The following is a 10,545-nucleotide window of genomic DNA, read 5'->3' as shown; positions in this document are numbered from 1 at the left end:
TCTTTTTTTCTTAAATTTTATTGGAGTATAGTTGATTTACAATGTTGTGTTAGTTTCAGGTGTACAACAAAGTGATTCAGTTACACATATACATATATTAATTCTTTTTCAGATTCTTTTCCCATATTGGTTATTACAGAATATTAAGTAGAGTTCACTGTGCCATAGAGTAGGTCCTTGTTGGTTATCTATGTTATATATAATAGTGTGTGTATTTTAATCCCAAGCTCCTAAGTCATCCCTCCCACCCACATTTGCCCTTTGTTAACCATAAGTTTGTTTTCAAAATCTGTGAGTCTGTTTCTATTTTGTAAATAAGTTTATTTATATCATTTTTAAAAAATTAGATTCCACATATGAGTGATATCATATTTGTCTTTCTCTGCCTGACTTACTTAGTATGATAATCTCTAGGTCTATCCATGTTGCTGCAAATGGCATTATTTCATTCTTTTTTATGGCTGAGTAGTATTCCATGGTATATACGTAGCACATCTTCTTTATCCATTCATCTGTCAATGGACATTTAGGTTGCTTCCATGTCTTGGCCATTGTAAATAGTGCTGCAATGAACATGGGGGTGCATGTATCTTTTTGAATTATGGTTTTCTCCAGATATATGCCCAGGAGTGGGATTGCTGGATCATATGGTAGTTCTATTTTTAGTTTTTTAAGGAACCTCCATACTGTTCTCCATAGTGACTGTACCAATTTACATTCCCACCAACAGTGTAAGAGGGTTCCCTTTTCTCCACACTCTCTGCAGCATTTATTGTTTGTAAACTTTTTGATGATGGCCATTCTGACTGGTGTAAGGTGGTACCTCATAGTTTTGATTTGCATTTCTCTAATAATTAGTGATGTTGAGCATTTTTTCATGTGCTTTTTGGCCATCTGTATGTCTTCTTTGGAGAAATGTCTATTTAGATCTTCTGCTCAATTTTTTGTTTTTTTGTTTTGTTTTGTTTTTTGCAGTAGGCAGGCCTCTCACTGTTGTGGCCTCTCCCGTTGCGGAGCACAGGCTCCGGACGCGCAGGCCCAGCGACCATGGCTCACGGGCCCAGCCGCTCCGTGCATGTGGGATCTTCCCGGACCGGGGCACGAACCCGTGTCCCCTGCATCGGCAGGTGGACTCTCAACCACTGCGCCACCAGGGAAGCCCTCTGCTCAATTTTTTATTGGGTTGTTTATTTATTTATTTTTTTGACATAGAGCTGCATGAGCTGTTTGTATACTTTGGAGATTAAACCCTTGTCGGTTAGTTTGTTTGCAAATATTTTCTCCCATTCTGTGGGTTGTCTTTTTGTTTTGTTTATGGTGTCCTTTGCTGTGCAAAAGCTTTTGAGTTTAATTAGGTCCCATTTGTTTATTTTTGTTTTTATTTTCATTACTCTAGGAGGTGGATCGCAAAGATATTGCTGCAATTAATGTCAAAGGGTGTTCTGCCTGTGTTTTCCTCTAAGAGTTTTATAGTGTCCAGCCTTACATTTAAGTCCTTGATCCATTCTGAGTTTATTTTTGTGTATGGTGTTAGAGAATGTTCTAATTTCATTCTTTTACATGTACCCGTCCAGTTTTCCCAGCATCACTTATTGAAGGGGCTGTCTTTTCTCCATTGTATATTCTTGCCACGTTTGTCACAGATTAATTGACCAAAGGTGCTGTCTCCCTCTTTCTTTTTTTTTTTGGCCTCACTGCATGGCTTGCAGGATCTTAGTTCCCCGACCAGGGATCGAACCTGCACCCCCTGCAGTGGAAGCGTGGAGTCTTAACCGCTGGACCACCAGGGAAGTCCCCTTCTTTCTTATAAGAACCTTTGTGATTACATGGGGCCCACCCAGATAATCCAGGATAATCTCTCCATCTCAAGGTCCTTTTTTTTTTTTTAAATTGGGAAATAGTTGTTTTACAATGTTGTTTTAGTTTCTACTGTACAGCAAAGTGGAGTTCCCTGTGCTATACAGCAGGTTCTCATTAGTTACCTATTTTATACATATTAGCGTATATATGTCAATCCCATCCCCCTTTTCCCCCCTTGGTGTCCATACATTTGTTCTCTACGTCTGTGTCTCTATTTTTGCCTTGCAAACAGGTTCATCTGTACCATTTTTCTAGATTCCACGTATATACGTTAATATACGATATTTGTTTTTCTCTTTCTGACTTACTTCACTCTGTATGACAGTCTCTAGGTCCATCCATGTCTCTACAAATGACCCACTTTCGTTCCTTTTTATGGCTGAGTAATATTCCATTGTATATATGTACCACATCTTCTTTATCCATTCGTCTGTTAATGGGCATTTAGGTTGCTTTCAGGACCTGGCTATTGTAAATAGTGCTGCAATGAACGTTGGGGTGCATGTGTCTTTTTGAATCATGGTTTTCTCTGGGTATACGCCCAGTAGTGGGATTGCTGGGTCATATGGTAATTAATTACCATATGGTTTTAAATTAATTAATTTATTTTTGGCTGCATTGGGTCATCATTGCTGCGTGTGGGCTTTCTTTAGTGGCGAGCGGGGGCTACTCTTCATTGCAGTGCGCAGGCTTCTCATTGTGGTGGCTTCTCTTGTTGTGCAGCATGGTCTCTAGGTGCGCGGGCTTCAGTAGTTGTGATTCTCAGGCTCTAGAGTGCAGGTTCAGTAGTTGTGACACAAGGGCTTAGTTGCTACGCAGCATGTGGGATTTTCCCGGACCAGGGCTTGAACCCATGTCGCCTGCATTGGCAGGTGGATTCTTAACCACTGCGCCACCAAGGAAGCCCCCATCATTGTAGTTTTGATTTGCATTTCTCTAATAATTAGTGATGTTGCATCTCAAGATGCTTAACTTAATCATATTTACTAAGTCCCTTTTGCCTTACAAAGTAACCTATTCCCAGGTTCCAGGAACTAGGGAGTGGACATCTTTGGAGCTTTTGTTGTGCTGAGCACAGTGTCTGGGCAGCCCTCTGGGAGAGATGGTTTATATTCTCCTTCCTCCTGCTGCCCGGAGCTCTCAGCTTGCTCCTAAGCTGGGACCAGGCAGCTAGCAAGGCCCATGTGCCCCCAGATGGCAATCCTGCAGCCACCATGACCCCTCATTACCACAGCATACCCCTCCCCCCCTGACTCGCGACTGTCCTGTCTGCCTGACCACTTCTCCCTGATGGGCATGGCACACATTCATACCCAGCCACTTCCACAGTTGGGCCTGAGCTGCCCTGGGGCCCTTCTGGGTGTGGGGTGGGGAAGTGGGTACTCCTGGAAAAGGCAATGCCTGTGGCCAGTCAGGAAGTGCCAGGCCCAGAGCTGCCCATCCTCCCCCAGCCCTGCGCTGTGCCTTCCCAGGGCGCCATCTTCCTCCCTGGCCTCCTTCCCTCACCACTCATAACCAAGCAGTCACCAAGTCCTGCCTCTTCTTCCTCCATCCATCTCCATCACCATCAAGAACCTGGCCCAGGTCTCCGTCATGCCTCCCCTCATCAACTTTCTCTCTGTAGTTTAGATTCGATCCTATACCCCTGCCCCAGCTTATTTCTTCCAGGCTTCTCTCCCCATTCTCACCCACCGGGACACCCCATATCCCCCCGTCCCTCTGCAATGCTCAGGGCCCAGACTGGTGGAAATACTTCTGACAGCTCTGCCAATGCACCAGGGGCCTTTTCATTATGCTGCCCTCTCCCTGCCTGAGATATCCAGGGGCCCCCTCTCCTTCTTCACTGCTCATCCTTCAGGATGAGACTCTAGTATCTCCTCCTCCTCCAGGAAGCCCTTCATCACCCTTTCCTTGTCCTCACTGTACCTGCAGCTACCATGTTGCTTTATAGGAGTCTGTGTCTGTGACTGATACCCCAGCTCACTCTCCCTGGCAGACCAGAACCTCCGTGAAGGCAGAGGGCCATGTCTTATTTATCTCAGCGTTCCCAATATCCACCTCCCGGCCAAGGCTGTGCTGAATGGTGGATGAAGAGCTTGTGCCCTCAGGCTGAGCTGCTTCCTGGCTTCTGCCACCATTGTCCATGGCTCACACATCTTGGGCTCACCCTTCGGGGTCTGATAGGAGCTCCTTGACCTAGCCCTGGACACCAGCTGCTGGGGCTTGTACTTACTTTGCCTGCAAGCCCCTTACATGTCCAGCCAGCCCACTGAGTTCTGAGTCTTTCTTCTTCCACTAGAAAATGAGAGCAGATGGCAGGAGGGAAATCCACCTTCCTTGTTGCTCCTTATGTTCTGGTTATCATGATGCAGGCTTTTTTTTATTTAACATTTATTTATTTAGGCTGCTCCAGGTCTTAGGTTGCGGCATGTGGGATCTTTGTTGTGGCATGTGGGATCTTTACTTGCGGCATGTGTACTTCTTAGTTGTGACATGCATGCGGGATCTAGTTCCCTGGCCAGGGATTGAACCCAGGCCCCCTGCATTGGGAGTGCAGAGCCTTACCCACTGGACCACCAGGGAAGTCCCATGATGCAGGCTTGATGTACATGATCCCACTGAGCCCTGCCTTGTGTCAGCCTGTCCAGCAGCGACCACCTTTTCAGACGAGGAAACCAAATCAAAGAGGTTCCATGGCCCACCCAGTAAGTGGTAGAGCTGGACCTGACACCTGGCCCTCCTCATTCCTTCCTCCCCACTGACCCACTGAAGGGCCCATGCAAGGCCCCTGGACACCATTTCCTGTGGAGATGACCATGAACAAGGCCAACAGCCACAGGCACTGTGGTCAGCCTCCCTCTGTCCACTGTCCCGAGGAGGCTCTGAGACCAGGCTGGCCTGGAGCCAACTCCGCAGAAAAGAATGGGCTCTGAGTCTGCCTGCAGCCCCGGCCCTGCTTCCTGTTTTCAGATCTTGCTCCTTACTGGGCCCCTGGGAGCTGGGAAATCTGGAAACAGCAGCAGGCAATGTTTCTGTTTTCCGTGGCCAAAAGGAAGTCATATTTCCACTGGAAAAAGCATTTCCAAGGAGGGTTGCAGGAAGTCCAAGTGTTTAAAAGCCTGCAAATGTCTGCAGGTGATTAATAATTCAGTGCAATGGATGATTCACGCAAAAGGCCACTTTCAATTAACCTTAAGAATCAGCCCTGTCTAAAGAAGTGTCATCTGTCATCACTTAGGAACAGAGAGGCCAGAGCAGGATAAAGGACACGCTGAGAAACGTGTGGAAGACTGTGTTTCTGACATTTATGTCAACTCCAGCCCAGTCACCCCAGGTCCCTCTTTGTGAGATGGAGAAGGGTTTCTCCCACCAGCATCATCGCTTTTCTCTGATTTTATTAGGGTGGCCTCAGCCACCCTAATAAATTTCCCATAACCTGAATTTCCCATAACCCCTTCTGCTGAGGAGCTTGGAGGGAGCATCTGTCCTTGTCAGGTCAGAAGTCCCCTCCTTCTCCCCTACTCCACCATGCTGGCTCCAAATGTGTGCCATCCTATGGACGACCACCCAGGGTCCCAGGGTGCAGCCCAGAGCCCACGGCTCACTCCTGCCTCCCAGGGATGTTCTCTGTTCCCCTGCCCAGTTCTCCCTGCTTCCTGTTCCCTGTTGGCAGCCTTTTTCCTCTCCTGGCAACGGCGTCCTTCCTCTTCTTTCTCGGGAACGACTCTCTCCTCTCCTTGTCCACGTAGTAGCTGATAGAAGCCGATCTCTTCCCTTTCCCCCCTGCTTCTTTTCTGGAGCTTTGCACATGACCCAGACCACAGCGATAGGTTCAGGGTGGGGTCATGACCTAATCGGAATCAATCCTGGAATTTTTGTGGAATCACTCCCTTTATTGGTGGGAGTTGTTGAGCTGCAGGAGCTGAGTCTGGGGATGTTGGGAGCGCCCGTGTGGAGGAGTGTGTGTGAGACAAGAGCTCAGAGCAGCGTGGGAGGCCTGAGGAAGCTGTCTCGCTCTTGGTCCTGCTGTGCCATTTATCCCGGGTGGTGCAATAAATTACCTTTTTTTTTTTTTTTTTCTTAAGCCAGTATGAGTTGATTTCTGATATTTGCAACTAAGACTCTTAATTAATTGTTAGCCAGGGCAGGAAGTGAATGGGAGGTGGGGACAGCAAGCTCTGTGAAGCTCTTATTCCCATTTTACTCAGGTGGAAAGTGCGGGACATTGAGGAGATGAGGCTAGGGAGTGGCTGGCCAGGTTTGATTAGCTGTTCTAGCTCCGGGTTCCTTGACCACCAAGGCTGCCCCTCAGAGCAGAAATCAGGGATCAATGCAAGGCTTGCCCTTTCTGAATTGTCACCTCTGACCAGGCAGCTGTCCCAAGGATTGTTGGCCACTCGAGTGTAGGGTCTTATCGACCAGGGCCATTTGTGACAAACGACAGTTAATTTACTACTTAGCCTTCAACACCCACCCCAACCCTTCCTCCAGCTTCTCCGATGCTCACAGTGGAACCCAGATTTTGTTAGAGGCAGCAGTGTGCTTGGCCCCCAGGGATGCATCTGGAGGGTCTGAGCCATTCCTGACACCCACATCTCCCTTTGCTACATTCTGACTTGGCCAGCCCTCTTTGCAGCTAGGGGTGGCCATAGGATTGTGTTTTAGCCAGTGAGATCCATGAAGACATCTTCCAGGGGGCTGCTGGGAAAAATTTTTTTTCTTTTGATATTTCAAGTTGTTAAATTGACATTTTGGCTGAGATACTAAGAAGTTAGCAATCGAACTCCAAAGGGTGGGGGTAGACGATGATGTCGATTTTCAAAGGCGGCTGAGAACCAGCTAGATGACTGGCCCATAGTGGGAAAGAAAAGGCTGGGAGAGTGGAGGAGAGAGAGGACTTGGGAGATGCCATGGGGAAGGCTGGGCTGTGACGTGGGACCCTCGGCAAGCGGGGCAGGGGGGAAGCTACACCCTCCCCTCCAGCCCAGGGAGCTTCGGCTTCAACAGGACCACTCTGAGAGCTTGCTTTGGGAGGAAATGAACTGGTGGTTGGTGCGCACAGGCAATTGTGGCTTCTGGCTTGAGATGGTGGAGAGAGAGCCAGAGGCCCGAGCAATCTGCTGCTGTGGTGGGAAGTAGCTGCCCTCCCTCTAATGAGGGTCAAAGAGCTGTGGGTCTCGGGGACTAGATGTGCCACTTGTGGTGGGAATGTGGGTCTGAGTGACAGGGAATTACCACTGGGGCTCCTGGAGCTTGTCAGGATGCGGGCTGTGTGCATGATTCCCATGATCGGATGTGGGCCACATGAACGGAAGAGCTGGGGTGATGGGGCTGCAGCAGAAGGAAGTAGGCGGGAAACTTTCTAGGGGCTGAGAAGTGAGCAAGTGGCTTCTGATTCATTTGTTGGGGGCTTCCCTGGTGGTGCAGTCATTGAGAGTCCGCCTGCCGATGCAGGGGACACGGGTTCGTGCCCCGGTCCGGGAAGATCCCACATGCCGCAGAGCGGCTGGGCCCATGAGCCATGGCCACTGAGCCTGTGCGTCCGGAGCCTGTGCTCCGCAACGGGAGAGGCCACAACAGTGAGAGGCCCGTGTACCGCAAAAAAAAAAAAAAAAAAAGAAAGGACGTCCCCTACTCTTCCTTTCCTCTCTCCTTATGCTCTGACCTCAGAAGGCTGCAGTAGGCAAGGTGAGAGAGTAGAAGATGCTGACCACAACACTGTCTCAGAGATCAGGGGGTTGCCTGAGGCTGGCCCTGGCTATGGGAGACGGGAAGACTTAACTCTAGCTCAGGTTTTCAGATGTATTACCTGGGCCGGGCTTTTCTGAAGACTGAATCTGTTGTTGAACCCAAGTTTGTGTGCCCAATGCACAGTGAGGCCAAACAAGCTGAGATGTTGGATTTTGGAGCAGAGAAAGGTTTATTGCAAGGGCCAGGCAAGGAGAACTGGCTCAAAAAGCCTAACGTCCTCGATGGTTTTCAGGAAAGAGTTTTAAAAGCAAATTTGGGGGAGGGCTGCAGGGTATGTGACTTTCTACTGACTTGCTGGTGGTGAGATAACAGGGTGATGTTCCAGGAATCTCAGTCATCAGCTTTCTATCTAGTTCTGACCAGCCTGGGGTCCAAGTGCTTACGCTCAGCATGTAGTCACCATCCTCCGCTTGGGTGGGAGCCTTAGTTCCTGTAGAAGAACTCAAAGATTTGTATCAAATTGCTATTCATATCCCCCACCCTCCCCAAGGAGGAACCAGGACCCTGCCCCAAGCTGCACTATTGTTTCTTTTTTTTTTTATAGATTTTTTTTTTTTTTTGATGTGGACCATTTCCAAAGTCTTTATTGAATTTGTTACAACATTGCCTCTGTTTTATGTTTCGGTTCCCTGGCCACGAGGCATGTGGGATCCTAACTCCCCGACCAGGGATCGAACCCGCACCCCCTGCATTGGAAGGCGAAGTCTCAACCACTGGACCACCAGGGAAGTCCCTGCACTATTGTTTCTTGACTGCAGGAATTTGTTTCTGCATTCCCTCATTTTCCTAATTAGTAACTGTTTGAATCTGCTCTTTGGAACTCAGGGAAGGTCTGAAGCCTTTTTCCTACAAGCAAGAAATGGGGGGTACTTCCGTGGTTCTCCAGTGGGTAAGACTCCACGCTCCCCATACAGGGGGCCCGGGTTCAATCCATGGTCCGGGAACTAGATCCCGCAAGCGTCCGCATGCCGCAACAAAGAGTCCACATGCCATGCCACCACTAAAGATCCTACATGCTGCAACTAAGACCCCATGCAGCCAGAAAAAAAAAAGAAAGAAAGAAAGAAATGGGGAGCACAGAAAGGCTTTTATACCCAGGAGGGCCCCACAGATTCCTGCTCAGTTTCAAATCAAGACTGTTGAGGGCATGAGGGCAGTGGACAGAAGAGAAGAAATCTCTGTTGAATGTTGCTCCATTCCAGGTGTGGCCTCCATAGAGAGCTCAGGGCTCTCTCATATCTTACTCCTTTCCCCCCTCCAAATGGATCATGTGATGAGGGACAAGGCTATCTTATTGGACTTTAGGGCTCAAGGCTGAGCGTTCACTATACAGAGCAAATCAGTAAAAGTGCTGAGCCTGTGGGGAAGGTTATTCTTTGGGTACCTTCTGTGGCAGATTAAATTATCCGTCCCAAGTCCTCTTTTCCCTGTATTGGAATTATACTTCCTCATTCTTGCACACAGTGGGGAAACTCACCTCCCTTCTACTTGACCTTCAGCTTGGCCTTGTTACTTGCTTGGGCCAATAGCACGTTAGCGGAGATGAGGCGAGCAAAGGCTGGACTTGCCTTGCTCTCTTGTGCTTCTGCCATTGAGGTGAGAAGAGCACGACCCAGGGAGCTGCTGGTTCCAGACTGATGAGAGATCTGTGGAGCAGATCCAAACCGGTCTGGGAGCCTGGAATCAACTAGGTCAGCTTATGCCAACCTACCCCAGCCAAGGCGCAGACATGGAAGGGTGATATAAATGCTTACTGCCCAAGAGATTCTGTAGGCAGCAAGAGTTGACTGAAACACAATCATTTTCTTGTTGATTACTTTGGTGAGACTAGAGTGGGGAGCTGAGCAGGGCTCACCTTTGACGAGCTGCATCCTTTCTCCTGCTTCACAAACCTTGCAGCTGTGGCCTCAGGTAGATGGTCTTGCCACTTCTCCTTACTGGCTGACTTTGGTCTTCCCTGGACCAGCCTTAATCTTTTTTTTAAAATTAATTAATTTAATTTATTTATTTTTGGCTGCGTTGAGTCTTCATTGCTGCACGTGGGCTTTCTCTAGTTTGCGGCAAGTGGGGGCTACTCTTCGTTGCGGTGCACGGGCTTCTCATTGCGGTGGCTTCTCTTGTCGCAGAGCATGGGCTCTAGGTGCACGGGCTTCAGTAGTTGTGGCACGCGGCCTCTAGAGAGCAGGCTCAGCAGTTGTGGCGCAAGGGCTTAGTTGCTCCGCGGCATGTGGGATCTTCCCGGACCAGGGCTCAAACCCGTGTCCCGTGCATTGGCAGGCAGATTCTTAACCACTGCACCACCAGGGAAGTCCCTGGACCAGCCTTAATTGTTGTGGGGTGCTAAAGCTCCAAGGCCTGGGTGCTGGTAGTGGATTTAGGGGAAAGAGAGAAAAAGGCTCAGGAGGATACCTGGGGTTGTTGTAACACAGCATCCTTCATCCTTCTTCTGCTAAAATGGTACCCTGTGTGTGTTGTCTCAGTGCTGATGGCTCAGGTGTGGTTGACCCCACCCTCTGTTTTGGAGCTGGCCTTGATTCCTCTGCAGTTCCCTCTCCTGGGTGCAGTGATGGGTTCAGAAAGACACAGGCACAGGGATGATCAGGGCCAATGAGATGTAACCCATTTTTCCTCACAATGGTGGGAGAGAGACAGGTGCTCTTCCCGAACACCTTGAATATAACGCAGGAATCTTGCATGATTAGAAAAGAGCCCGATGAGAACAGGATCATCTTGGAGTTGTGGTGACCAGAGATCAGAGGGAGAGAAATATTGGGTCCTGGTGACAGTTGAATCAGACCATGTCTGAAGCCAGAACACTGTTGAACTTTTCTCTTAGGTGAGTCTACAAATTCCCATTTGTACTTAAGCAAGTTTGGATGGGTATCTGCCATTTGTAATCAAGAATCTCAAATGATACAAGATTGCCACCCGCTT

At 48.8% G+C, this 10,545-nt stretch overlaps 1 protein-coding gene across 1 annotated transcript in view; it reads left to right on the top strand.

The window, feature by feature from the left end:
* Positions 1-10,545, top strand: part of GPRIN2 (G protein regulated inducer of neurite outgrowth 2) — a 41,625-nt gene that overhangs the window by 5,982 nt on the left and 25,098 nt on the right. The window lies entirely within an intron of this gene.

The sequence above is a fragment of the Aethalodelphis obliquidens genome, unplaced genomic scaffold, assembly GCF_003676395.1.
Source record: "Aethalodelphis obliquidens isolate GAN/ISIS:26980383/991018 unplaced genomic scaffold, ASM367639v1 scaffold37, whole genome shotgun sequence".
Taxonomy (NCBI): Eukaryota; Metazoa; Chordata; class Mammalia; order Artiodactyla; family Delphinidae; genus Aethalodelphis; species Aethalodelphis obliquidens.
The sequence above is the reverse complement of the archived record's forward strand: the minus strand, read 5'-3'. Positions and strand labels throughout refer to the sequence as shown.